This window comes from Hyperolius riggenbachi, chromosome 12, assembly GCF_040937935.1.
Source record: "Hyperolius riggenbachi isolate aHypRig1 chromosome 12, aHypRig1.pri, whole genome shotgun sequence".
In the NCBI taxonomy this organism is placed as follows: domain Eukaryota; kingdom Metazoa; phylum Chordata; class Amphibia; order Anura; family Hyperoliidae; genus Hyperolius; species Hyperolius riggenbachi.
In genome coordinates this window covers 89982704-90008427 of record NC_090657.1, presented here as the reverse complement: position 1 = coordinate 90008427, position 25724 = coordinate 89982704, and the positions used below count along the sequence as shown (strand labels likewise).

General features: G+C 43.8%; 1 protein-coding gene and 1 long non-coding RNA gene across 3 annotated transcripts in view; one reads left to right on the top strand and one right to left on the bottom strand.

Annotated features, from left to right (window-relative positions):
• The window catches only part of LOC137541041 (signal transducer and activator of transcription 5B), a 349270-nt gene extending 334946 nt beyond the window's left edge, over positions 1–14324 (bottom strand). For both annotated transcript variants that reach the window (XM_068262188.1, XM_068262187.1), the window contains exon 1: positions 13858–14324. The gene's annotated coding sequence lies outside the window, so the exon portion shown is untranslated. The remainder of the gene's footprint in view (positions 1–13857) is intronic.
• On the top strand, positions 2971–25527 carry LOC137541050 (uncharacterized). Its single transcript, XR_011025079.1, has 3 exons — positions 2971–3049; positions 3175–3283; positions 25244–25527. It is a non-coding gene; the product is annotated as an uncharacterized lncRNA (long non-coding RNA).
• Positions 25528–25724: the final 197 nt, after the last annotated feature.

The following is a 25724-nucleotide window of genomic DNA, read 5'->3' as shown; positions in this document are numbered from 1 at the left end:
CCCCCACCCCCACACCCCCCCCCCCCCCACCCCCACACCCCCCCCCCACACACACACACACACCCCCACAACAGCAATAACATCCATAAGACATGCAAGAATCAGGAAATATACAAAACAGACAATTGTGGTATTAAAGGAACAGCATCAGTCTTTTATATACACACACACACACACACACACACACACACACACACAAGAATCCCTTTATTGTAAACTTAAAGTGACCTGGCCAAGTAATTTACTTTACTATATCAGAATATTTTACACATTGTATATGAATACAGGTGCATTTGCTGGGACCTCGGGAATGAGTTTACTATAGCCAGAGGTTATACATATACACAACATACACCTTAAAAAAAACAATATATGCTTCTTAAATCTGATGAATATGAATACTCTATTAAAAGTTTTAAAAAAGCAAAAAAAAAAAAATGGATGAGGAAACTTGCCATTTTAAATTTGAAACCCTAATTCAGGCACAATCTTTTTTAAGACCTGTAAAAAAACAGTTGCAGAGCATGTTTATGGCTATGCAGAAACAACTTAATTAGATGGTGACAAATGAGTCACTTAAATATAACAAAGTACAAAATAAATCAAAATATCTGGCAAGGAACCCAGACATTGACCACTTCCTGTATCAATGGCTGCCTGTGCTGTAGACTGCACCCTTCCCGAACAAACACACACCATGTCAGCCATCTTAAAGCACACCAAAGGTGAAAGTAAACTAATGAAATTAACAATTCTATCTATACTTCTCTTAAAAATAACTTAAGATATTACACATTTTATTTTATTTTATATTTATATCTACTTTTACTGTTTATCGGTTTTACTCAATGACACATTCATTGAAGTATGCCAGAGCTAAAATCTATGAACTATTGACCCTTTTTTTTATCGATTTCCTGCTTTTATAAGCCATTTTCTGCTAGGAAAGTGTTTTATAGTTGTCATTTCTTTTCAGTGAGGGTCACACTGTAGTCATGACTCAAACATGAACTGCCACTTACATACCTGATGTTTAACTCTTTCAGGCAGAGAAAGAAAAAAAGGACCACAGCATAGTTATTTGTGTGCCAGACACTGCACACATGTCTATCTCATCATATTATATGTCACCTCGGGTATCCTTTAAGCTAGGTACAATGATCACTGTCGCCTGGCAGGGATTTGGAATAGGTCCCTCAGGCGACAGTTCGAGGACTGATGCTGCTACAGATGCAATGTTCTTGGTATGGAAGGGAGCAAAGAGAAGATTAGCAGCGCACAACATAAAGGTAGGGGTAAGAAGGGAGAACAATGGTATCGGCAGTGTTTGGCAGAGATGGACACTTTGGAAAGTTTAATCTAGTGTGTGTACGGGCCTTTGCAGTCTGAATAATAAATTCAGACTGCAACAAAAAAAACAGAGAGAAAACTATACAGGTAGTCCCCGGGTAATGAACGAGATAAGGACTGTAAGCAGGGCTGTGGAGTCGGGACAAAAACCTTACAACTCCAACTCCGACTCCTCAGTTTATGAAACCACGACTCCAGGTACCCAAAATGGCTCAGACTCCTCGACTCCTTAGCCTAAAACTTAACAGGGCTGTGGATTTTATACAAAATCATCTGACTCTGACTTCCGACTCAGACTCTTCAGTTTATGAAATCAACGACTCCGACTCCAACTCCAGGTGTCCAAAATTGTCCCGACTCCAACTCCGACTCCACAGCCCTGACTGTAGGCTCGTCTTAACCTGAATCCATCCTTAAGTTGGAACACTGTGCCTTCTCTGTCCCCTGTGCTTCCAATGTCCCCCCTCTGTGTCATCTCTGCCCCCCTCTGTGTCTCCCGTGCCCCCTTCCTAATGCAGAGTAATGCGCAGCAGAAGCGATTACAAGTCTACCTATTCCATGGCAGCTCTGGGCCAATTAGCGGCGTCCTCTCTCCCTTCATTCCTCCTTCCTCCCAGCTGCTTCACTAGTAGCGTCGCGTAATGACGCAATCAAAAGGAGACCCCGCGGCTCCTTCTGATTGCGTCATTACATGACGCTACTAGTAAAAGCCGCTGGGAGGAAGAAGGAATGAAGGGAGAGGATGCCGCTGATTGGCCCAGAGCCGCCATGGAATAGGTGAGACTTGTAATCGCTTCTGCTGCGCATACTCTGCATTAGGAAAGGGGGCACAAGAGGTAGTTCCCGAACTGCGTGACATCACGGCGGGTCGTTCGTAAGTCGGACGTTTGTAACCCGGGGACTACCTGTACATAAATTGTAAATATAAATGTACAGCTGGTATAACCATGTAAATAGTGGAAGTAAAAAAACTATATAGTACCGCACTATGTAAAGAATAAAACATCCATTATTTAACATAATATATCAAGGACAATAGCTAAAAACCACTTGAGTATAATCCAACTATGCAATCCTGTAGTATTGTAGTAAAGGGCAATTGCTATGAACAAAGTAGCAGCATATTCAGATGTATACATGGTATTTCACAACTTAATTCAACAAAGTGACAGACCAACCCAAATGTAACACAAACTACATACAAAAAAATTGTCAAGAGAGACAGAGGCGCCAGCAGGATAAAATCATATATTAAAAGTTTACAATTCCTCGGGAGGCGGTGGTGGACTCACCTCCCTGAAGCAGACAAAATACCGTGGATGAGGGTACAAGCAAATATATTCACATACTCCAACATATGAATACATTTGCTTGTACCCTCATCCAACAGTATTTTTTCTGCTTCAGGGAGGCGAGTCCACCACCGCCTCCCGAGGAATTGCAAACTTTTAATATATGATTTTATCCTGCTGGCGTCTCTGTCTCTCTTGACAATTTTTTGTATGTAGTTTGTGTTACATATGATTTTGTCCTGCTGGTGCCTCTGTTTCTCTTGACAACACCAATATCCACCCCTGGTGGAGGGGTCGAATACCCGTTTTCTCCTTTCTACAGAGAGCGACAGCTTAATCCTGAGTGAGAACAGGTCCAATCTCTTCACCTGCCTACACAGTGGTTGCCAATACGGTGACCCTGACTTGTGAGTATATACACATTATACACTTTTCCATTTACCCATCTATTGATTTACTACACTATATTGGGCTCTCGGTGTCCCCATTTTTCTCTTTTACATTCAAAAAATGATTTTTATTTTTTTTACAGTACTTGCTTCAATCCAAAGATATAAAAGCCACAAAAGAAGGAACTATCTCCCTGCCTTGACCAAGGTATCCATCACAAATAGCAATCATAGCTATGGAGGCTCTTAAAAGTAAGGAATACATCCAAGCCCCTTTTTTTAATCCAGTTATACAGATAGAATATGCCATAACTGCTTCCTGTAAAATATTCCACATCTTAACCACAGTGCTGCACAAAAAACTTTTTCTAAACAGGTGTTAACATCTTTTTGTCCATGTGCAGTTCATGTCCTCTTTACAGAATGGGGTATAATAGGCTCATTTGGCAAGCTTCTATATTGTCTTTGGATGTAGTCATATATGTTAAAGTGTACCTGAGATGGGCTATTTCAGTGATCTGCAAACTTGGCTCTCCAGCTGTTAAGGAACTATAAGTCCCACAATGCATTGCGGGATCTGAAAGCCACAGTCATGATTCATAAAGGCAAATGCATTGTGGGACTTGCAGTTCCTTAACAGCTGGAGAGCCAAGTTTGCAGATCACTGAGCTATTTAAAAGATTTTATACTTACCCGGGGCTTCCTCCAGCCCCATGAGCACCAGGTGCATCCTTCGCCGTCCTCTCAAGTGCCTCCGTTCGCCTGGTATTGGGCCGGGTAATCTGGCTCGGTCGCCCCAGTCAGCTCTTCTGTGCATGGAGGAAGGCCCAGGTAAGTATAAAACCTTTTAAATAATCCATCTCAGGTTTACTACAAAGAGACTAACAAAAATGGCATCCTTTTTTCTACTATCCTACAAGTTCCTAAACCTATTCTAATGTGTTCTGGCTTACTACAGCACTTTCTACTATAACCGTCTCTGTAATAAATAAACGTATCTCTCTCCTGTCGGATTTGTCGCCCTGTGTCTGGAAGGCTGCCAACTCTTCAGTGTTGTTGATCTCTTATGCCCGCCCCCTGCAGGCCCCCCTCTATGCACACTCCCATGTATTATTTAGATTAGGCAGCCTCTCTGCTCTCTCAGTGAGCAAAGAGAGCTTTGCAACCTGGATAAATAATCCTCTGTAAGGGCTGGTGCACACCAAAAACCGCAAGCAGATCCGCAAAACGCTAGCAGATTTTTAAACGCTTTTTTTTATTTTTATGAGGCGTTTTGCTAGCGTTTTGCGGATTGCTGCTGCGGTTTTCAGTATAGTAGATTTCATATATTGTTACAGTAAAGCTGTTACTGAACAGCTTCTGTAACAAAAACGCCTGCAAAACAGCTCTGAACAGGCGTTTTTCAGAGCGGTTTGCGTTTTTCCTATACTTAATATTGAGGCAGAAACGCATCCGAAATCCAAAAAATGCCTCACCCAGGCATTTTTCGTTTCTGCAAAACGCCTGCCGCTCTGGTGTGCACCACCCCATTGAGATACATTGACCAAGCAGATCCGCAGCCGCAAGCGGATCTGAAAACGCCCAAAAAGCCGCTCGGTGTGCACCAGCCCTCTGGCTGTGAAAGGAGCTGGGCTGTCACATGCTGAGGAATTACAGACACGGCAGAGCTGTCTGCAGGAAGAAACAATCAGCCTGTCACTCTTCAGTGGATGATAGCTGCAGGTAGAAGAAGGTAACACACAAATGATCTCTTGAGATTCAAAAGGAAGGCTGTATAAAGCCTGCTTGTGTATGGATGTATTTTCTATGTGTGGACATACTGTACATCAACCTACTTCCGGTTTTGGTGGCCATTTTGTTTGTTTATAAACAAACTTTTTAAAACTGTTTGACTACTTTTAATGCAGCGGGGAGCAGAAAAATTGTGACAGAGGGGAATAGGAGATGTCCCCTAACGCAGGGGTCCCCAACCACCGGGCCGCGGCCCACTGCCGGTCCGTGGGCAGTTGCCAGCTGAGCCGCGGCGGGTCTGACCTCTCGCCCCTCCTCCCCCCGCGGCCCCCGCTCCTGTCATCTTATAAGCTGGCGGCCGCTTCCTGTCACTGATTCCCCGTAGCTGCTGTCCTCCGTATAGCATCTCCTATTACAGCAGTGCTTCCTGTGCGGCTGCTGTAAGGAGGGAAGGAGACGGGGCAGCGGCTTCCTGTAGCGGCGTTCGCCGTTACCATGGGAACCGCTGCCCGCCTCCTTCCCTCCTTACAGCAGCCGTGCGACGCGCTGCTGTAAATAGAAGATGCTGTACGGAGGAGAGCGGCTACGGGAATCTGTGACAGGAAGCGGCCGCCAGCTCATAAGGTAACAGGAGCGGCGGCCGCGGGGCGGAGGGTGGCCTACACTGGGGCACATGGGGGGTTATACTGGAGCACATGGGGCGCTACACTGGGGCACTATTCTAGCTATACTGGGGCACTATTCTAGCTATACGGGGCACATGGGGCACTATTCTAGCTATACTGGGGTACTATTCTAGCTATACTGGGGCACATGGGGCACTATTCTAGCTATACTGGGGCACATGGGGCACTATTCTAGCTATACTGGGGCACTATACTAGCTATACTGGGGCACTATACTAGCTATACTGGGGCACATGGGGCACTATTCTAGCTATACTGGGGCACTATACTAGCTATACTGGGGCACTATACTAGCTATACTGGGGCACATGGGGCACTATACTAGCTATACTGGGGCACATGGGGCACTATACTAGCTATACTGGGGCACATGGGGCACTATTCTAGCTATACTGGGGCACATGGGGCACTATACTAGCTATACTGGGGCACATGGGGCACTATTCTAGCTATACTGGGGCACATGGGGCACTATACTAGCTATACTGGGGCACTATACTAGCTATACTGGGGCACAATACTAGCTATACTGGGGCACATGGGGCACTATTCTAGCTATACTGGGGCACTATTCTAGCTATACTGGGGCACTATACTAGCTATACTGGGGCACACTGGGCACTATATTAGCTATACTGGGTCTCTATACTAGCTCCCTATACTGGGGCAACTGTGCTTGCTGTGCCGCCGCGAATATCCACCCCTCCCCCCAACCCCCGCGGGCCCCAGAGAAAATTTTGGACGGTTACCGGTCCCCGGGCCGAAAAAGGTTGGGGACCCCTGCCCTAACGCACTGGTAAGTTTACTTTTGTGCGATTTTAATACAGATTCTCTTTAAGCCTCCTCTAAGTAGTCTCTTTTCCAAGCTAAACAAACAAAAGCCCTTTCTTGCTAAGTGAGACCTTGAATCCCCTTCATTAATTAATTTGCTCATTTTTTTGTAACTGTTCTATAACTGAACAAATAAGATAGCAGATTAGCATCTTTTGGTTTATTGCATGTTGTAATGCAGCCCATATGTATTTGCTTCAGTTGCTGATTTTTGGCAATATACAGTGGTTTGCAAAAGTATTCGGCCCCCTTGAAGTTTTCCACATTTTGTCACATTACTGCCACAAACCTTAATCAATTTTATTGGAATTCCACGTGAAAGATCAATACAAAGTGGTGTACACATGAGAAGTGGAACGAAAATCATACACGATCCTAAACATTTTTTACAATTCAAAAACTGCAAAGTGGGGTGTGCGTAATTATTCAGCCCCCTGAATCAATACTTTGTAGAACCACCTTTTGCTGCAGTTACAGCAGCCAGTCTTTTAGGGTATGTCTCTACCAGCTTTGCACATCTAGAGACTGAAATCTTTGCCCATTCTTTGCAAAACAGTCAGTCAGATTAGATGGACAGCGTTTGTGAACAGCAGTTTTCAGATCTTGCCACAGATTCTCGATTGGATTTAGATCTGGACTTTGACTGAGCCATTCTAACACATGGATATGTTTTGTTTTAAACCATTTCATTGTTGCCCTGGATTTATGTTTAGGGTTGTTGTCCAGCTGGAAGGTGAACCTCCGCCCCAGTCTCAAGTCTTTTGCAGACTCCTAGAGATTTTCTTCCAAGACTGCCCTGTATTTGGCTCCATCCATCTTCCCATCAACTCTAACCAGCTTTCCTGTCCCTGCTGAAGAGAAGCACCCCCAGAGCATGATGCTGCCACCACCATATTTGACAACGGGGATGGTGTGTTCTGAGTGATGTGCAGTGTTAGTTTTCCACCACACATAGCATTTTGGCTAAAAAGTTCCATTTTGGTCTCATCTGAGCAGAGCACCTTCCTCCACATGTTTGCTGTGTCCCCCACATGGCTTGTGGCAAACTGCAAACAGGACTTCTTATGCTTTTCTGTTCACAATGGCTTTCTTCTTGCCACTCTTCCATAAAGGCCAACTTTAAGCAGTGCACAACTAATAGTTGTCCCATGGACAGATTCCCCCACCTGAGCTGTAGATCTCTGCAGCTCGTTCAGAGTCACCATGGGCCTCTTGACTGCATTTCTGATCAGCGCTCTCCTTGTTCAGCCTGTGAGTTTAGGTAGACAGCCTTGTCTTGGTAGGTTTACAGTTGTGCCATACTCCTTCCATTTCTGAATGATCGCCTGATCAGTGCTCCGTGGGATGTTCAAGGCTTTGGAAATCTTTTTGTAGCCCAAGTCTGCTTTATATTTCTCAATAACTTTATCCCGACCTGTCTGGTGTGTTCTTTGGACTTCATGGTGTTGTTGCTCCCAATATTCTCTTAGACAACCTCTAAAGGCCGTCACAGAGCAGTTGTATTTGTACTGACATTAGATTACACACAGGTGCACTCTGTTTAGTCATTAGCACTCATCAGGCAATGTCTATGGGCAACTGACTGCACTCAGACCAAAGGGGGCTGAATAATTATGCACACCCCACTTTGCAGTTATTGATTTGTAAAAAATGTTTGCAATCATGTATGATTTTCGTTCCACTTCTCACGTGTACACCACTTTGTATTGGTCTTTCACGTGGAATGCCAATAAAATTGATTCAGGTTTGTGGCAGTAATGTGACAAAATATGGAAAACTTAAAGGGGGCCAAATACTTTTGCAAACCACTGCATGTGGTTGCTAACTCATCAACTGGTGTTCTCAAATCCTTCTGGAAGAGTGACGGTCTCAGATGGACCCCATTTAGTTTATATTATGCTATGCCACTGACACATCTAAAAGGCATGGACTTTACATTTATTGACATTAACCACTTCAGGACAAGAGCAATTTGCATATATCAGCGCTGCTCCCTTTAATTTGTCAATAACTTTATTACTACTTAGCACACCTAAAAAAATCTATATATTTGTTGTTTCTTCAGGAGAAATTAGGCTTTTAGCGTGTGATAATTGTGTTTAGTAATTACCTAATTTTCTATTCATTTTAAAGGGAAAATAAGGGAAAAAAAAAAAAAACAATTTCTCAATTTACATCCATTATAGCTTTACAATAAACAGTACTAACTAAGTTAAACCCACAAATTTTATTTGCTTATCCATCCTAGTTATTACAATAGATTATGCTCCTAGTACAATTTTGGAAATAAAGGTGTCTTTTCTGTTTTTTTGCTTTCTCATTGTACACTATCTATGATTACAAAATCTTGTCTGCAAAAATAATTGTAATATACTCTCATGGCATACATATTTTATAAGCAAAGTTCCTAAGGTAACAATATTTGTTTTTATTCTTTTATATTCTGTCAGTTTTTCATTTTACAAGTCTTATTTTGGTACAGAATACAGTGGCTTGCAAAAGTATTCGGCCCCCTTGAGGAAAATGTAATTGCTTTTGATTCAGTTTGTGACTAAAAAGCATACACAAGACATGGGCCTCAACTCTAAAACTCTCTAAACTCTATTCTACTACTTATCACAGTTAAAATATTACCACATATGTCTCTTGTAGTTTTGCTAAGACCTTCATAAGATTGATCATAATTTTGAAAATGACTTATGTTGGACTGATTTTGTCCCTACCTATTTTTTCACGTGACATGGTTCCAAGACACATCAAAATGTATTCTTCAACTCGTCACAATTAAAATTATACCACGTGCCTCATTTAGTAACAAACTAGTGGCACACTCTTTACAACTACATTGGACGTATACAGAATATACACTAAAATGAGAGGGATATGGATGTTTTCTTTTAAACAATACCAGTTGCCTGGCAGTCATGCTGATCTCTTTGGCTCCAGCAGTGGCTAAATCACAGACCTGAAACAAGTGTGCAGCTAATCCAGTCTGAGGGCTGGAACCCACAGGAGCGCTTTTGGCAGCGTTTTGGCAGCACTGCGATACGCTAGCAGTTTGCCAAAACGCTGGGCTAATATTAATGGATGGGGCAACTTCCACAGGAGCGTTTGCGTTTCTCAGAAACGCAAACGCAGGATGTGCAGCATTTTGGGAGCGTTAGCGCTTCAATGTAAAGTATTGAACCGCTAGCGGAAACGCTCAGCAAAACCTAAACTGAGCGGTTTTGCTAGCGTTTTGCGGTTCAGCACACTGTAACAAAATGAAAAATAATTCACAGGACCAATCAGGATAAAAACGCAAAACGCAAAACGCTACGCACCCGCTGGGCAAAAAAATACAATGTTGCAAAACACGACCAAAAACGCGAATGAATCCGCTTGCAAACCGCTCAGACAAAACGCTAGCGGTTGCGGTTTGCTTTTGCGGATTTCAGTGGGTTCCAGGCCTCAAGGTGGCCATACACTCGTTAGATTAGCAGCAGACAGATCATCAGATAGATTTCTGATCTATCTGATGTGTTTAGGAACATTTTTTACTAGGAACAGATTTCCAATAGATTTCAGTTTGAAATCTATTAAAAAAAAAAATCGATCTGATGGCATTTTTTGGCCATCAGATTTCCATTAGGGACAATGCAAAATGATAAGCAATCTCAACAGATCGACCTGCCAGATTGATTGAAATTGAGCGAAATCGGCCGCAAATCGATCGATTGGTCAATCGATTTGCAATCGACCAATCGATTTTGATTGATCGATCGGCCAAAAATCGGCTGAGTTATGGGCCCCTTTACTTCAGTCAGTGCACCTGATCTGCAGGCTTGTCGAGGGGCTGTGGCTAAAAGTATTGGAAACACAGGATCAGCAGGAGAGTCAGGCAACTGGTATTTTTTTTTTTCATAAAGGAAAAATCCATATCCCTCTCAGTTTAGGTTCCCTTTAGGGCCCGTTTCCACTTATGCGGTGTGGAATCGCCATGGATCCCCCGCTGACGAAATCACATGCGGGTGCGATTCCGCATGCCTATTTTACGGCGATTTTGCATAGGTTAGTATTGATGCGACTTTAACCATGTCACTGCCTGTGTGATTTAACATTACTTTCTATGCGAAATCGCGGTAAAATACGCATGCCAAAACCGCATGCGATTTCCCTATTAAAAACATTAGCGGCGATTCGCATAGCGGTGTGCGGTATGCGAATTCTGCGGGGTCTACTGTGCAGAAATCCTGACATGTGGCAACAGGCCCGTCCACTTGTATTGTTTATGCGAATCTGCATGCAGGAAACGCATGCAGATTCGCTCTAGTGGAAATGGGCCCTTAAGGGATTTGGGCAGGTGTTGAAAAAGCATAACAATTATGTCCGCTTCCTGCATCCATGTAATCACGAAGGAAGGTAGGAATTTATGAATGGTCCGTAGACCAAACAGTACTGTTGCTATGGTTGAAAACGCGTAATTTTCGATTATTGTCATTTCAAAAACTCTTGGCTGGCTGCAAACTGAAATAGAAAAATGTTTTGTTTTTTTTTATTAAAATAAAAAAAAAAACCAACAAACAAAAAATGACTGGCACTGCTCATTTATCTTCAGAGCAATATAGAAAATTACATTTCCCTTTAAATCACCATCTACAAAATGGCAATACCTTTTAAGCACATGAAGTTTCACTGGCATGCACACTAAAATTAATACTTGCAATGTATACAGTTTAAAAGGATTGGTCTTTCAAAAGTTATGAAACTTTTTGACATTGTCTAGGCTATAAATCTAGTCAGTACTTGACTAGTTTACGGCAAACTAGCTGTACCTACTCAAATGCTTACTTAGCACGAGGGCGTAATGGATAGCACTCAACTTGCAATGCTAGGTGACCGGTTCAAATCCAAGCCAGGGTCTATCTGCACAGAGTTTGTATATTCTCCTTGTTTCTGGGTGGATTTTCTCCGGCAACGCCAGTTCCTCCCACATCACAATAACATACAGATAAGTTAATTGGCTTCACCATAAATTGGCCCTAGACCAAGATACATACACAACACAATACATACATAGACATAGGATTATGCTAGGAATTAGATTGTGAGCCCCTCTGGGGGACAGTGAAGTGACAATATGCTCTGTACAGTGCTGTGGAAGATGTCGGTTCTATAGAAATACTAAATAATAATAATAATAATAATAATAATAATCCCAACAATAATACATGATAGTTGGTTTAGTCTAATGCTGGGCATACACGGTGAGTTTTATATTATCAATCGAGCCGCTGATGGCTCGATTGATAATATTCAACCTGTCCGATACCCCACCGGATCGATACTGCGTTCGATACCGGCGGGGAGAACAATGGGAAGAAACGAGCGGCTGGTTAGCAGCAAAAACTCACCGTGTATGCCCAGCATAAGAGCAAAATCACTCATCACTTTTAATATAGCTGGGATAAGCAGAAGTAACCGTCCATTCAAAATCATATCACACTAGACAGCCATTGCAGATGTGCAACAGTGCTTTTAACGTATTTATGAACTCTAAAAACTGATATAACTTGGAGACATGGAGTATCTAATGAGCCATTGGACACGCCAAAATTTTAAATAAGGGTGAGCTAAATTTGCAGCTTTGTAAGGTGGTAATCAGATTTGGAGGCTATTGATAAACTAATTGATACTTGATATAACTAATCAAGCTTATGAATTTGATTAGCATAGTGTAACGTTGTAATCCAGCCCCAATTCTGCTTCCCAAAGATCAAAAACAAGTGTATGATCTACCTCCATCCCTTGTCCAACTTGACAGCACCACTCTAAGCAAAATTAACTTCATAGCATCTAGTCAAACCAAATTCATAACAGCTATAACCCTTTCAGACGTACTCATTGTGATAAAATCCTCTTTAGGGAATATGGCCCATATGCAATTGGCTTTTCTCCTAGGTGATATTTTTACACCTTTTTAATAAAATACCTTTTTAAGAAACAAGCAAGAAAATACTCAGAATATTTTTGACAATAGTTTTTCACCTACAGTTTGGTACTTTTTCAATTGAAGAGGGCACCTATGATCTTAAAAAGGATTCTGAAGTGAAAATAAACTTATGACAATGATTTGTATGTGTAGTACAGCTAAGAAAGAGAACATTAGTAGCACAAATATGAGTTTCATATGGTTTGCTGTACAGGTTGAGTTACGAAGCTTCAGTTATCTATGCAAATGAGCTTCTCTGAGTTCTCCAACTAATTTAGTCAGTGCTCTTTTCTGAAGCACTTATCTCACCCTGTCTCTTGCAGTTTGTTTGTTTAGGGTTTTACAGAAGAGATAATTACCTTTTGAATTTTCCTGCTCTGTGTCATAGTTTAAAATACAGAGTATAGCTCGTAAACTGCAAATATTAGAGAATGATGCAATGTTATATAAAAAAAAAAAAAAATAAATAAAATAAGCTATATAACTGAAAATAAAATTATGAGACTTTTCTTAGTTTCTAACGTTCTATGAATTACCCATACTACACATACATACAATACATTATCCAATAAGGTTTTTTCACTTCGTTGTCACTTTAACAACTACTTTGTAGCGCAATGCCAATCCATTCAGCCGAGGGCATCTTGACGGCAACTTGGTGGCATAGTGGTTAGAGCTCTTGCCTTGCAGCACTGGGTCCCCAGTTTGAATCCCAGCCAGGTCAACATTTGCAAGGAGTTTGTATGTTCTCCCCATGTTTGTGTGGGTTTCCTCCGGGCACTCCGGTTTCCTCCCACATCCCCAAAACATACGGCTAGGTTAATTGGCTCCCCCCCTTAATTTGCCTTAGACTAACACATACACTACACAATGCATACATAGACATAGGACTATGGTAGGGAATTAGATTGTGAGCTCCTCTGAGGGACAGTTAGTGACAAGACAATATACTCTGTACAGCGCTGCGGAAGATGTTGGTGCTATAATAACTCTTAAAGCCATGCTTATATTATTGCCAACCTATTAAGCCACAGCCATCTCAAGCATCAATCCTTTAATCAACTACTCTTAACAAGAAATCACCTGCTCTAACTACATTCAACTTGCAAATTCCCTACAGACCCATGCAGCACAGCCAAATGCCATGCTGACAGCACAGTCTACCAGCAAGACGTTGTGTCCACATGCTATCCACACTAGAGCCATAGAAGCCCTCCATGTTCAACTTGTGAGCAGCAGGAGCAGGAGCTCTGTGGCCTCACAGTGGCAGTACTCAGCAAGAGTCGTTCTCAGACCACACTAAACTTGGAATCAGCACTTGGCCTGGTAATAATGTCATCATCAGTACACAAACAGGGAGCAGCACTCAGTGCAACTATACAATACAATACAATACAATAACATTTCTATAACTACTCCAGCAACCCCAGGTATGGAGGCAGCACCCCAGCCCACAGTGACAGCAGACTCCCCCATAGCCTGGAGTGAGAGTCAGCCCCCCCTCCACTCCTGCCTCTGACAGCTACCTGCGTGTGTGACAGCTCCCTCCTGGCCGTGCCATGCCCCCACCCCCAGAGTCCAGCAATGCCCACAGCGAAATGCCTTACCTCTAGAGGACTTAGCTGCAGCCTCTTCCCCCAGGGAGGTGAGTGGTCCCTGCTTCCCCCAGGGGAGGAGGAGGACAGCAAGAGATCGGCTCTCCTTGTCTTCACTCCTCCTGCGCCTGTTGCACATTAATCCTCCGAGAGACTGGCTGCTATGCCTGCAGTTGCTGCACTAGTACATAACACACAAGCTTGCTCAGCTACTCCTGGCTTCAGCTGGGGGATCCTCGGCTCGCTCAGCAGCGCCACCTGCCTGGGGTAACGCAGCTCTCCGTCCCTCAGCACCACGCCCCCATCCGTCAGGCTGCGTGCGCATCCCATCTACAGCCTCTCGTCCCGCAATGACAAGTGCGCAGGCGCTAGATTCTCCCCTCCGCCCTAGTAACACCCACTGCGCTAAGCATTGATCGACGGACGTCCTCGTTCACGCAGTTAGAAATGCGTCTTGCGAGCCATGTTTGTGAAGACCAAAAGTTGCGAAAAGAATGTGAAATTGTCGTCAACAAGATGGCGAGATTTAGCGACAATACACGATTAACGAATCGTGCTCTGGACCAAAACGCATGAAGTCCCGTTAAGTTCGATTGCACATGCGTAGGTGTAATGCGTCGCTAGAGTGATGACGTAATATAGATACGTCATTACGTTAAGGAGACGCAAATAATTTAGGGTATTATCGAAACCACACTTTTTCCTCTCAGCTCCTTCATGTTACCAACAAACGCATCATTGGCAAGAACTAGGCATCAGGTTGAACTGTTGCGTATGAATTCACAGGTGTACTTTACTCACACTGATCTCCTTCCGCACAGAAAGTGCGAGCGCGATATAAAAAAAGATGTGTAGGAATAGAAGTAACGCCACGTGAAGCACGCTAGCCAATGAAAATGCTCACAGCAGATTCTTATCTGGACCATTCGCCTCAGTCACTCTAGTCTACCAGTTACTGCTTACAGCTCTGTTGGAATTATTCCTATTGGAGGGAGGTTCCTGCAGCAGCCAATGGGCGAGGGTCATAGAGGAGGTGGTCTAGGCCGTGTGACCCTGAACTTTTTTAGAGCTCTAGGCTGTAAACAGTTGCCAGAGACAGACCATAGGAATTGCAGAATATAATAAAATTGCAGAAGTAGTTAAATGCTGATACATAGCTCCAAAGTTGCTAAATAATTATTTGTGCATAGTTTATGTTTACAAAAAAAAAAACAAAAGTGTACAGTGTGGTATCCCTGAACACAGAACTTTAAAGAAAACCTGTAACTTCAAAAAGTTCCCCTGGGGGGTACTCACCTCGGGAGGGGGAAGCCTCAGGGTCCCAATAAGGCTTCCCACGCTGTCCTCTGTCCCTCGGGGGTCTCGCTGCAGCCCTCCGAACAGCGGTGATGTAGATATTTACCTTCCCGACTCCTGCGCAGGTGCTGTGGCGGCTCTCGGCTCCGATCGCCGTCGGATCTGCTCTACTGCGCAGGCGCAAGTCTCCGGCACCTGTGCACAGGGCCGGCCCGCCCATGAGGCGGGGTGAAACTTTTGCCTCAGGCGCACTTCTGGGGGGGGGGGCGGCACCCGCCCGTCCGTGGGTGTGAGGGGCCGCCCAAGCTGGAGGGGATAGCGGGCAGGAAGGGGGTATTGGGCCTAGCGGCGGGGACGGGGGGGGTCGGACCCCTCCCTCCCTCGCCAGGGTCCCCCGTCCTCCGCTCCCCTCCAGCTTTAAAAAGTTGCGTGGCTGGCTGGCTGCAGCTGTAAGAGGCAACGGGCGGGGATCACTCACCTCTTCCTCGTTCCAACGTGCGCTCCACTGACGTCACTTCCTGCGGCGTAGCAGGAAGTGACGTCAGTGGAGCGCAGGCTAGTCTGGAACGAGGAAGAGGTGAGTGATCCCCGCCCGTTGCCTCTTACAGCTGTAGCCAGCCACGCAAATTTTTAAAGCTGGAGGGGAGCTGAAGACGGGAGACCCAGGCGAGGGAGGGGGGCGTCCGACCCCCCTCCCCGCCGCAAGGCCCAATACCCCCTTCCTGCCCGCTATCCCCTCCAGCTCCGGCGGCCCCTCACACCCACGGCTTGGGGGGGGTTTGCTTAAAGCTTGCCTCAGGCGGCAAAAAGTCTAGGGCCGGGCCTGTCTGTGCAGTAGAGCGGACTCGACTGAGATGGGGATATTTTCGTCTACTTCGGAGCCGAAAGCCGCAACAGCGCCCCCGCTGTAGCCTGGAAAGGTAAATATTGAACAAGCTGACGGATTTGTCGGGCTGCTGGTCGGAGGGCTGCAGCAAGACCCCCGTGGGACAGAGGACGGCATGGGAAGCCTCATTGGGACCCTGAGGCTTCCCCCTCCCGAGGTAAGTAACCCCCAGGGGAACTTTTTGATGTTACAGTGTCTCTTTAAAGGTACCCATGCATGGTAGGGTTGCCACCTCTAGGGTGAAAGAATACCGGCTTGTGGGTGTGACCTGAGGGGTGTGGCCTAAAAGTGGGAGTGGTTTGTTGCAGACTTTTAAAATGACCACTGACATGAGAGGGATATGGAGGCTGCCATATTTATTTCCTTTTAAACAATGCAAATTTCTTGGCTGTCCTGCTAATCCTCTGCCTCTAATGCTAGGGACACATGATACAATTTTCTGACAGATTTATTGTCAGATCGATTATTTCCGACAGGTCTGATCTAATTTCTGATCAATTTTCCGATTGATTTTCCATTCAGTTCTATGGAAAAAAGATCAGACAATCAGATCAGACCTGTTTAAAATAATCAATCTTACAGTAAATCTGTCAGAAAATTGTATTGTGTGTACCTAGCATAATACTTTAAGCCATAGCCCCTGAACAAGCATGCAGATCAGATTTCTCTGACTGAAGTGTGACAAGATTAGCTGCATGCTTGTATCAGGTGTGTGATGCAGACACTAATGCCAGAAAGCTCAGCTGCCAGGCAACTGGCATTGTTGAAGTGGAAATGAATATGTCACCCTCCTTATCGCTCACTCAGGTCAGAGATCCTTTAATGCTAGGTAGTAGGTACACACTAAACAATTTTCTGACATATTTACTGTCAGATCAATTATTTCCAACAAGTCTGATCTGGTTTCTGATTTATTTTCCGTTCACTTCTATGGAAAATTGATCCAAAATCAGATCAGACCTGTTGGAAATAATCGATCTGACAGTAAATCTGTCAGAAAATTAAATAGTGTGTAGCTAAGCTATCATTAGGCTCGATCTGGGTCTCTTGAAGGCAGCATTCATGGGTGTATTTATACTTACCTGGGGCTTCCTCCTGCTCCATGAGGTGCATGGGCTTAGCCGCTCCATTCACTTGATACCCCCCCCCCGGGTAATCTGTCCAGCCACGCTCTTCTGTGCCATGTGCGCACCCCCCCCCCCCCCTGTAGCTCTCTACACCTGTGCAGTAGTGGCCAGGTTGCACATGTGCAGAATCACGTGACTGACCAGATAACTGGGTCGGGGGGTATGAAGTGAACAGAGCAGCCAGAGAGGACGACGAGAGAGCCCACACACCTTATGGGGCTGGAAGAAGCCCCAGGTAAGTATAAATAATTAATAACATCTAAAGTACACTAAGGAGGGTCAGGTCTGTTAGGGAAAAAGAAAGGGGGGGGGGGGGGGTATGGCAGTACAACCAGCCCAGAAGGAGCGTGGAGATTTACTGCCCATGCTTGCTATGGGGTAAGGGAGGGAGTGTTACACTGAAGGGGAGGAGAGCATACAGCTTTTGATGGGGGAAACGTTCTCTCAATGCATACACATCACACACATGCTCTATATACATGCATACACGCACATGCTCTATATACATGCTCACACACACATGCTCTATATACATGCTCACACACACATGCTCTATTATTATTATTATTATTATTAATATTATTATTTAGTATTTATATAGCGCCGACATATTACGCAGCGCTGTACAGAGTATATATATATATTGTCTTGTCACTAACTGTCCCTCAAAGGAGCTCACAATCTAATCCCTACCATTGCCATATGTCTATATTATGTAGTGTAAGTACTGTAGTCTAGGGCCAATTTAGGGGGAGCCAATTAACTTATCCGTATGTTTATGCTCTATATACATGCTCACACACACATGCTCTATATACATGCACACACATGCTCTATATACATGCACACACACACACACATGCTCTATATACATGCACACACATGCTCTATATACATGCATACACACATATGTTCTATATACATGCTCACACACACATGCTCTATATACATTCTCCCACACACATGCTCTATATACATGCTCACACACACATGCTCTATATACATGCACACACTCATGCTCTATATACATGCATACACACATATGTTCTATATACATGCATACACACACATGCTGTATATACATGCACACACACACACACACGCTCTATATACATGCACACACACACATGCTGTATATACACACACACACATGCTCTATATACATGCACACACACACATGCTCTATATACATGCACACACACACATGCTGTATATACATGCACACACACACGCTCTATATACATGCACACACACACATGTTCTATATATATACACATACACACACACACAAACCACAAACACACTGGGGGAGCTCAGCCTGGGCGCTGGGGCTAATTTTACCTGCAAATGACATGGCAGACATGATTAAATAACGGTGCCAGCTTTTTAGATGATTTTCTGGCCGTGCCGGCCAGATACCGGCTGGGTGGAAACCCTAATGCAGGGCTAGTTGAGTAATCACATAGTACCCTAAAAACAGTGGTGTAGCTAAGAAGCCGTGGGCCCCCATACAAGTTTAGCATTGGGGCCCCACCAAGCATGCTATAGATAACAATTGATGCAACATACCAAAACCAATCAAGGACAACCACAGTGTCAGAGGCGCAAGAACGGGGTGGGAAACTGTGTTAACGATTACTACTATTCAAATCAACTATAGAAGTGAATATTATCAGTACAGGACAAATAAAGAGCTTAAAGTGAATGGGAACCGCATTTAAAAAAATGAGTCAGATACTTACCCAAGGAAAGGGAGGGCTCTGGGTCCTATAGAGCCTTCCCGCTCCTCTCCTAGTCCCCTCGTTCCAGTGCTGGCTCGCCCGGTAGCAATATTTGACTAAAATAGTCAAATACTGCTTTACCCGGCCGAAGGAGGCTTCAGAAGTCTTCAGGGAGCCCGAATGCTCCTGAAGAAGGGCGGCCCTGTACTGCGCCTGCGCAAGCACGCTCTCTTGCACACTCACGCCTGTGTGGTATGGAGCCTTACGTCTTCGGGAGGACACGGCTCCCGAAGACTTCCAAATACCCTTTCGGCGGGGGATATGAAATGGGGGGGGAGCCAGCATAGGAGGGAGCACCGAGAGAGGAGACGGAAGGCTCTATACGACCCAAAACCTTCCTTCTCCTTAGGTAAGTATTTGCTTCATTTTTAAAAAATGCGGTTCCCATTCACTTTAATACTGTTTTTGAGGGGTGGGCCCCTCTAACCCAAGGGCCCTGATGCAGGCGCTACTTCTGCACCCCCTATTGCTACACCACTGCAAAAAAGCTGTGTTGATGGAAATCTCACAGAAAAAAAAGTTTGGTACCCTGCATGAGTTTTTACTACTTTGGCCTTGATTCATAAAAGGCTTTGCCGTAAAAAAAAAAAAAAAATCTGGGCGGGAAAATACAGCATTCATTATTTTAGACTTCTTTGTGCTTATTCATAAACATTTTCACAGGTGCGGTAGAAATGTGGGAATTTACCAAACGAAAGTGTCGGTAACATGAGAAGAGTAGCTGGCTGAGTTGTTACATTAATGCAGTCGTCCTCAAACTAAGGCCTGCCGGCCAAATGCGGCCCCTGAGCCTTTTCTACCGGCCCCCCACACACAAAATGTATTACTTATAGATATGGTCCACTGCATGTTTAAATATTGGTAGTCTGCATATAGAATAGCAGTTCTGGCACCACCCTTCCACACTGAAGCCAGAAAGCAGTCATTTGCTGGCTTCTGGATTAATGGGTGGAGGGGATGACTTGTAACAAGCATAATCACATATATTTTGGTCAGTGCTGTGCAGAAATGTTATGGTTCCTTTGCGAAGGGGGAATTGAGGGTTGTGCTGTATACGTTGCTTCAGTGGTCATGTGTGTATGGGTGAGATTGTGCTGCAGGCTTTTGTAGGCTATTGGAGGACATTATGGCTTACATATGACTTGCTATGCTAGGGTCAGCACTGCGTAATATGTTGGTGCTTTATAAATACAATAAATAAATAAAATAAATAAATAGGGTCACAATATCTGCACTGTGTTAGTGACATAATAGCTGTACATGCTGTGCTGGGGGGATATTAACTGACCTTGTTGTGTTGCTGAGCATACTATCTGTGCATGCCGTATTGGTGGGATAATAACTGTACTTGCAGAGTTGGGGGGCATACTACCTGCACATGCTGAGTTAGGGGCATAACTTCTGCTCTGCTTAAATGGGAGACATGAGGGTTGCCCATGTTGATAGGCACTGTCTACAATACCTAGGGTCAATGTTATGTTTTTCTACATTTTATGTATACTTCGGCCCCCCAGAAGTCTGAAGTAGTTTGACCCCGGCCCTTGACCAAAAAAAGTTTGGGGACCCCGGCATTACTGAGTAGCAGGCTGAGTTGTTACATTTGGCTGTTCTCCGTGCAGAGACAGCATTACAATAAAAGAGGCATTCTCAACTTCAGTTAGGATGTGCATGTTTAGTTATACTGTTTCTCCTTGCCCTGAATCTGCTCTGTATCTGTCTATTAGTCTTGCTAAACAACCTATTTAATTGCCACAACTTAGAAGAACTTTAAGAAACTTTACACATGCCAGGCTTGATGTTCACCTCCAGCAAATATACATCTGAAAAACAGGTACCCAAGAGGTTAAAAACACAGCCTAGGGTATTCAGGGAAGCCTTGTTAGTTCTGATCACTCTGCTGCTGCTGGTGTCTCACTGCTTCTGCTGAGTCTCCATTAATCCTTGCACTTATCGCTGTCTTATCACCTCTTCATAGCAGTTGGTATTCTCCGTGCCATTACCAGCCTGCTCTAATGTTTATGAATTGACATTTACTGACATGTGCTGGAGGTGTTCACCGCACAAGGCAGTAATTTACCTCACTGCTGGGAATTTTAGCTTTTCATGCGGTAACAGGGTTTATGAATTGACATTTTGCTAAGTGCTTGGTAAAGTCAGCTGTTTTCAGCATTACTGTATGCGGGAATGCTTTATGAATCAAGGCCATTAAGCTCCACGACTTTCAAAGTCGCAGAGAACTCTGCCAGACACTTGAGATAATAAGCTTTAAAAGGCAATTTGGCCTCAATTCACTAAGCTTATCTCCTGTCTTTAATGACGTTTCTAGAGTTATCACCATGGTGGGACTGGATAAAAACAAAACAAAAACACAGGGACATCGGGAGCCCAATATTGCGTAATAACGTTTCGATATATGGACTAAGTAGTAAAAATTGTTATACTCACAAGAGTGGGTTGCTTATGAAGGCAACCACTTTCAGCACATATGGAGAAGTATCGTCTCCACTCGGCCTTTCAGGTCGCTGCTCCTAAGAAAAAAGGGTGCCCTATACGGGGATAGGGACAACCCCCCTAACACGTAGGGTATAAAACTTTAGGTAATAACAAAACACGGAGGCGCCCTTTAAGTTATGCACTATTGTGGCTAATTGCTTCAAGTTCACAAGGTAAGAGTAAACAGTCTTACCTGTGATGAAAGAACTCTCAAATTGATATATTGGTAGAAAATGTATTATGCACTTTGGACAACGCGTTTCGCGACCAACGTCGCTTCCTCAGGTCAAGTAATTGTGCTTCAAGAGAAAAAAAACAAGATGGCGCTCAGAAACACATACATCTTATATCGATACATAATTGTATAAAACATGAGCATATAAAAACATAAAACAAATTACATTACATGTAAAATATATCCCCCTATAAATATGGGCCTCAGGTACACAATATGTGAGAGATTCAATTAAAAATAATTAATAGCTTATTGTTAAAAATACATCATACATCTAATATACCTGATCTGAGTACATGGGAAAAAACTAGATACATATAAGTATAAGAACATCATATGTCTGATATAGCTGATCTATATAAATGGAAACACATTAGGTCTATATGAGGGAGTTACCATCAATAATAGTAATCAAAAATAACATTCAGGTATATGGAACTAAAATTCTAAATAATCATAACAATATTTAAAAGTATCATGACAATAAAAGTACCTTCATTGGGATGTGCTAAAGTGTGACTATAAGAATGAGAATAATATAATTAACAAGTGGATAATATGAGGGACTGCTATAACACAGTGTGAATGAGGTATGCATAATTATTTAGTCTGCATAATGAGGAAATATGGGGACTATCAGAGGAATTATGGTAAAAGAGCACAATGGGTGAGTATTCTAAAAGTGGAGAGAGGTCATGAAGGGGTGTGTATGGGTTGATAAGGCAAGACCTATAATGCCAAACTTATGTGGCTGGTCGTAGTCTATAGAATTGGTAGGGTAGCGCTGTGTGTGGGCTCCATAAGTAAGGCAGACAGACTGTGGACGTGTAAAGGGGACCGATCTCAAGGCTAGGAATTGGACTATCTGTGTGATCAAAAATGCTTTGTCAAAATAGAACAGAGCTACATAGCTTGATTCACAAAGCGGTGCTAACTGTTAGCACGCCTGTGAAAACCCCCTTAGCACATCTAAACGAGCTTTTCGGGCATAAAACTTTATGCGCGTAAAACTTTACGCGCACACTGCACAGAGCGCAGGGCGCTCCGCGCGAAGTGCCCATTAAAGCCTATGGGACTTAGCACGTGCATAGGACTTTGCACGCGCAAAAACTTTGCGCACAAAACTTTGTGCGCGATCTGATTGAGAAATCTGGTGCTAACCTACTTAGCACCCTGGTTAGCACGTCTAAAGACTTTAGTCTAAAGACCTAGTTTTTTCCCATGTACTCAGATCAGGTATATTAGATGTATGATGTATTTTTAACAATAAGCTATTAATTTTTTTTAATTGAATCTCTCACATATTGTGTACCTGTGGCCCATATTTATAGGGGGATATATTTTACATGTAATGTAATTTGTTTTATGTTTTTATATGCTCATGTTTTATACAATTATGTATCGATATAAGATGTATGTGTTTCTGAGCACCATTTTGTTTTTTTTTCTCTTGAAGCACAATTACTTGACCTGAGGAAGCGACGTTGGTCGCGAAACGCGTTGTCCAAAGTGCATGATACATTTTCTACCAATATATCAATTTGAGAGTTCTTTCATCACAGGTAAGACGGTTTACTCTTACCTTGTGAACTTGAAGCAATTAGCCACAATAGTACATAACTTAAAGGGCGCCTCCGTGTTTTGTTATCACCATGGTGACCAAGCATGTAGTATTCATGTAGTATTCAGGAAACATTTTACCTCAGGCAAGCCTAAAGATAACTCTTCTGTGTAACGATTGTGGAACTTTCTCCGTGATCAGCGCACAACGCGTGCGCTGACACGGCGGAAATCCTCCACAAGCGTGTAATTGCAGGCACCCAGCAAAAGGTGCTACGCACCTGTAGAGGGAAATTCCTGTCGGCAGATGGCGCTGGGGAGTGCAGAGGAACCAATCCTCTGTACCTCCACAAATGCCAAACAGGAATTGTACGAAGCGCAGAACGCAATCGCAAGAGAGGCGATTGCGAATGAGAACGAACAAAGGGACAGGTTGTATGTGTGTGCGCCAACCTAGTCGCCACCCCGCGACAGTGCATACACAACAGTAGATATGAAATAGGAACGCGATCACGAGAGGTGCGATCGCCAGACGTGACACAAGGCTACAGCAAGGCGAAGCACGAGTGTAGCAAAGGCACAGCAAATCGTACAATGAGGAGGTACGGAAAATAACAAACGCTAGCTAACCGCGAACACCGCACTCATTCGCAACAGTGCACGCGGTTATGCGTGGTCTCCACGTCATAAGCACAATAGAGACAAGCACGCCTAACTAACCATCGACAGACAAACATGAAACAGAGGACGCGAACGCTTGCTTAACGGTTACCTCACCGAGCCTCCAGCAAGCGTCCGTAGCAGACAAGACAGACACACGAAAACAGGGACAAGCGAGAAATAGGATCCACAGCACTAGCGAAAGTGGCTAGCGCGATCCCAGGAGACAGAACGGAAGGATCCACAGCGCTAGCGAAAAGTGGCTAGCGCGATCCCAGGAGACAGAACAGAAGGATCCACAGCACTAGCGAAAAGTGGCTAGCGCGATCCCAGGAGACAGAACAGAAGGATCCACAGCGCTAGCGAAAAGTGGCTAGCGCGATCCCAGGAGACAGAACAGAAGGATCCACAGCGCTAGCGAAAAGTGGCTAGCGCGATCCCAGGAGACAGAACAGAAGAGATAGCTGGTAGCAACCGCTGCACCAGCTATACTCCAAGAACAGAGATCAGAACCATTTCCTGTCGACCACCGCTGGGACAGGACAACAGCAACAGAACAAACAAACAGATAAACAATCCTAACTGCACTTAGGGAATCTGCCTAGCACAGTTTCCAGGAATTACTCTAAGCTGATCGTCAAACAAAGAGCATGGCTGACACTCTCCAGAGTGTTTCACAGGAAGACTCCTTATGACCAGCCAAGCATTGTGGGAAAGACATAGTACTTATAGTACACGCCTCCAATGAATGTGGCCAGGAAATTTGCATGACAACGTATGCAAATTCCTCTGCAAGCACAAGCTGCAAAACTGACAGAAGCTCTTCTTTCCAGAGTCCTGCAGCATGCAAACCCAAACAATGGCCAAAAAACTGCCTGCCTGCACAGGCAGCCGAGCAGATCATCACATTCTGTCTTTAAGATAACTCTTTAAGATAACTCTTGAATCCTTAAAATAACTCCAGGATTCTAAAGTTAAAGACAGGCTGTTAATTAACTGCGTGTGAAAATAACTACAGAGGAGGTAACTTAGGGAATGAAGAGATAAGATAACTCTCTCACTGTGCCTGGCAAGTTTACTCTTGCCTTATTATCTCCAGCATGATCTTAGTGCATTGAGGCCATTGTATCTTTTTTCCCTCTGCAGGGAAGATTTTACAGAGCAGGCTAGTGAACTTTTGAACCCATTTAGAATGCCGAGTAGTGTCTAAACTGCAAATATTAGAGAATGATGCAACATTATAAAAAACACTATATAACTGAAAATAAAAATATTAGAATATTTTCTTTGCTACTAAAATTCTAGTAATTATCCTTAGTACACAACCAATTCATTATATCATAATTTTATTTTGCTTCAGTGTCTCTTTAAAGAGTACCCAAACCAAAACTTCGGTACGAAAACAGATACTTACATAAAGAGAGGAAAGCCACTGGATTGTAATGAGTCTTCCTTCACGGTCCTCCATCGCGGATCCCCAGAAGATTGCTGAAAAGGACTTGTCGGAAATCACATCTGGCTCGTGCTCCTCTTCTGTCACCAATGCCCCTGTACTGTGCCATGAAGAATCAAAGCATCTGATTTGCATGCTCATCCTGGGACAGTGACTTAAAGAGGAACTCCAGTAAAAATAATGTAATAAAAAAGTGCTTAATTTTTACAATAATTATGTAAAAATGATTCATTGTAAAAATCTTTTCTCTCCCTGATTTACAATCTGACATTTATTACATGGTGACATTTTTACTGCTGGCAGGTGATGTCACTGGAAGGAGATGCTGCTTGCTTTTTTGGCAGTTGGAAACAGCTGTTATTTCCCACAATGCAACAAGGCTCCCACA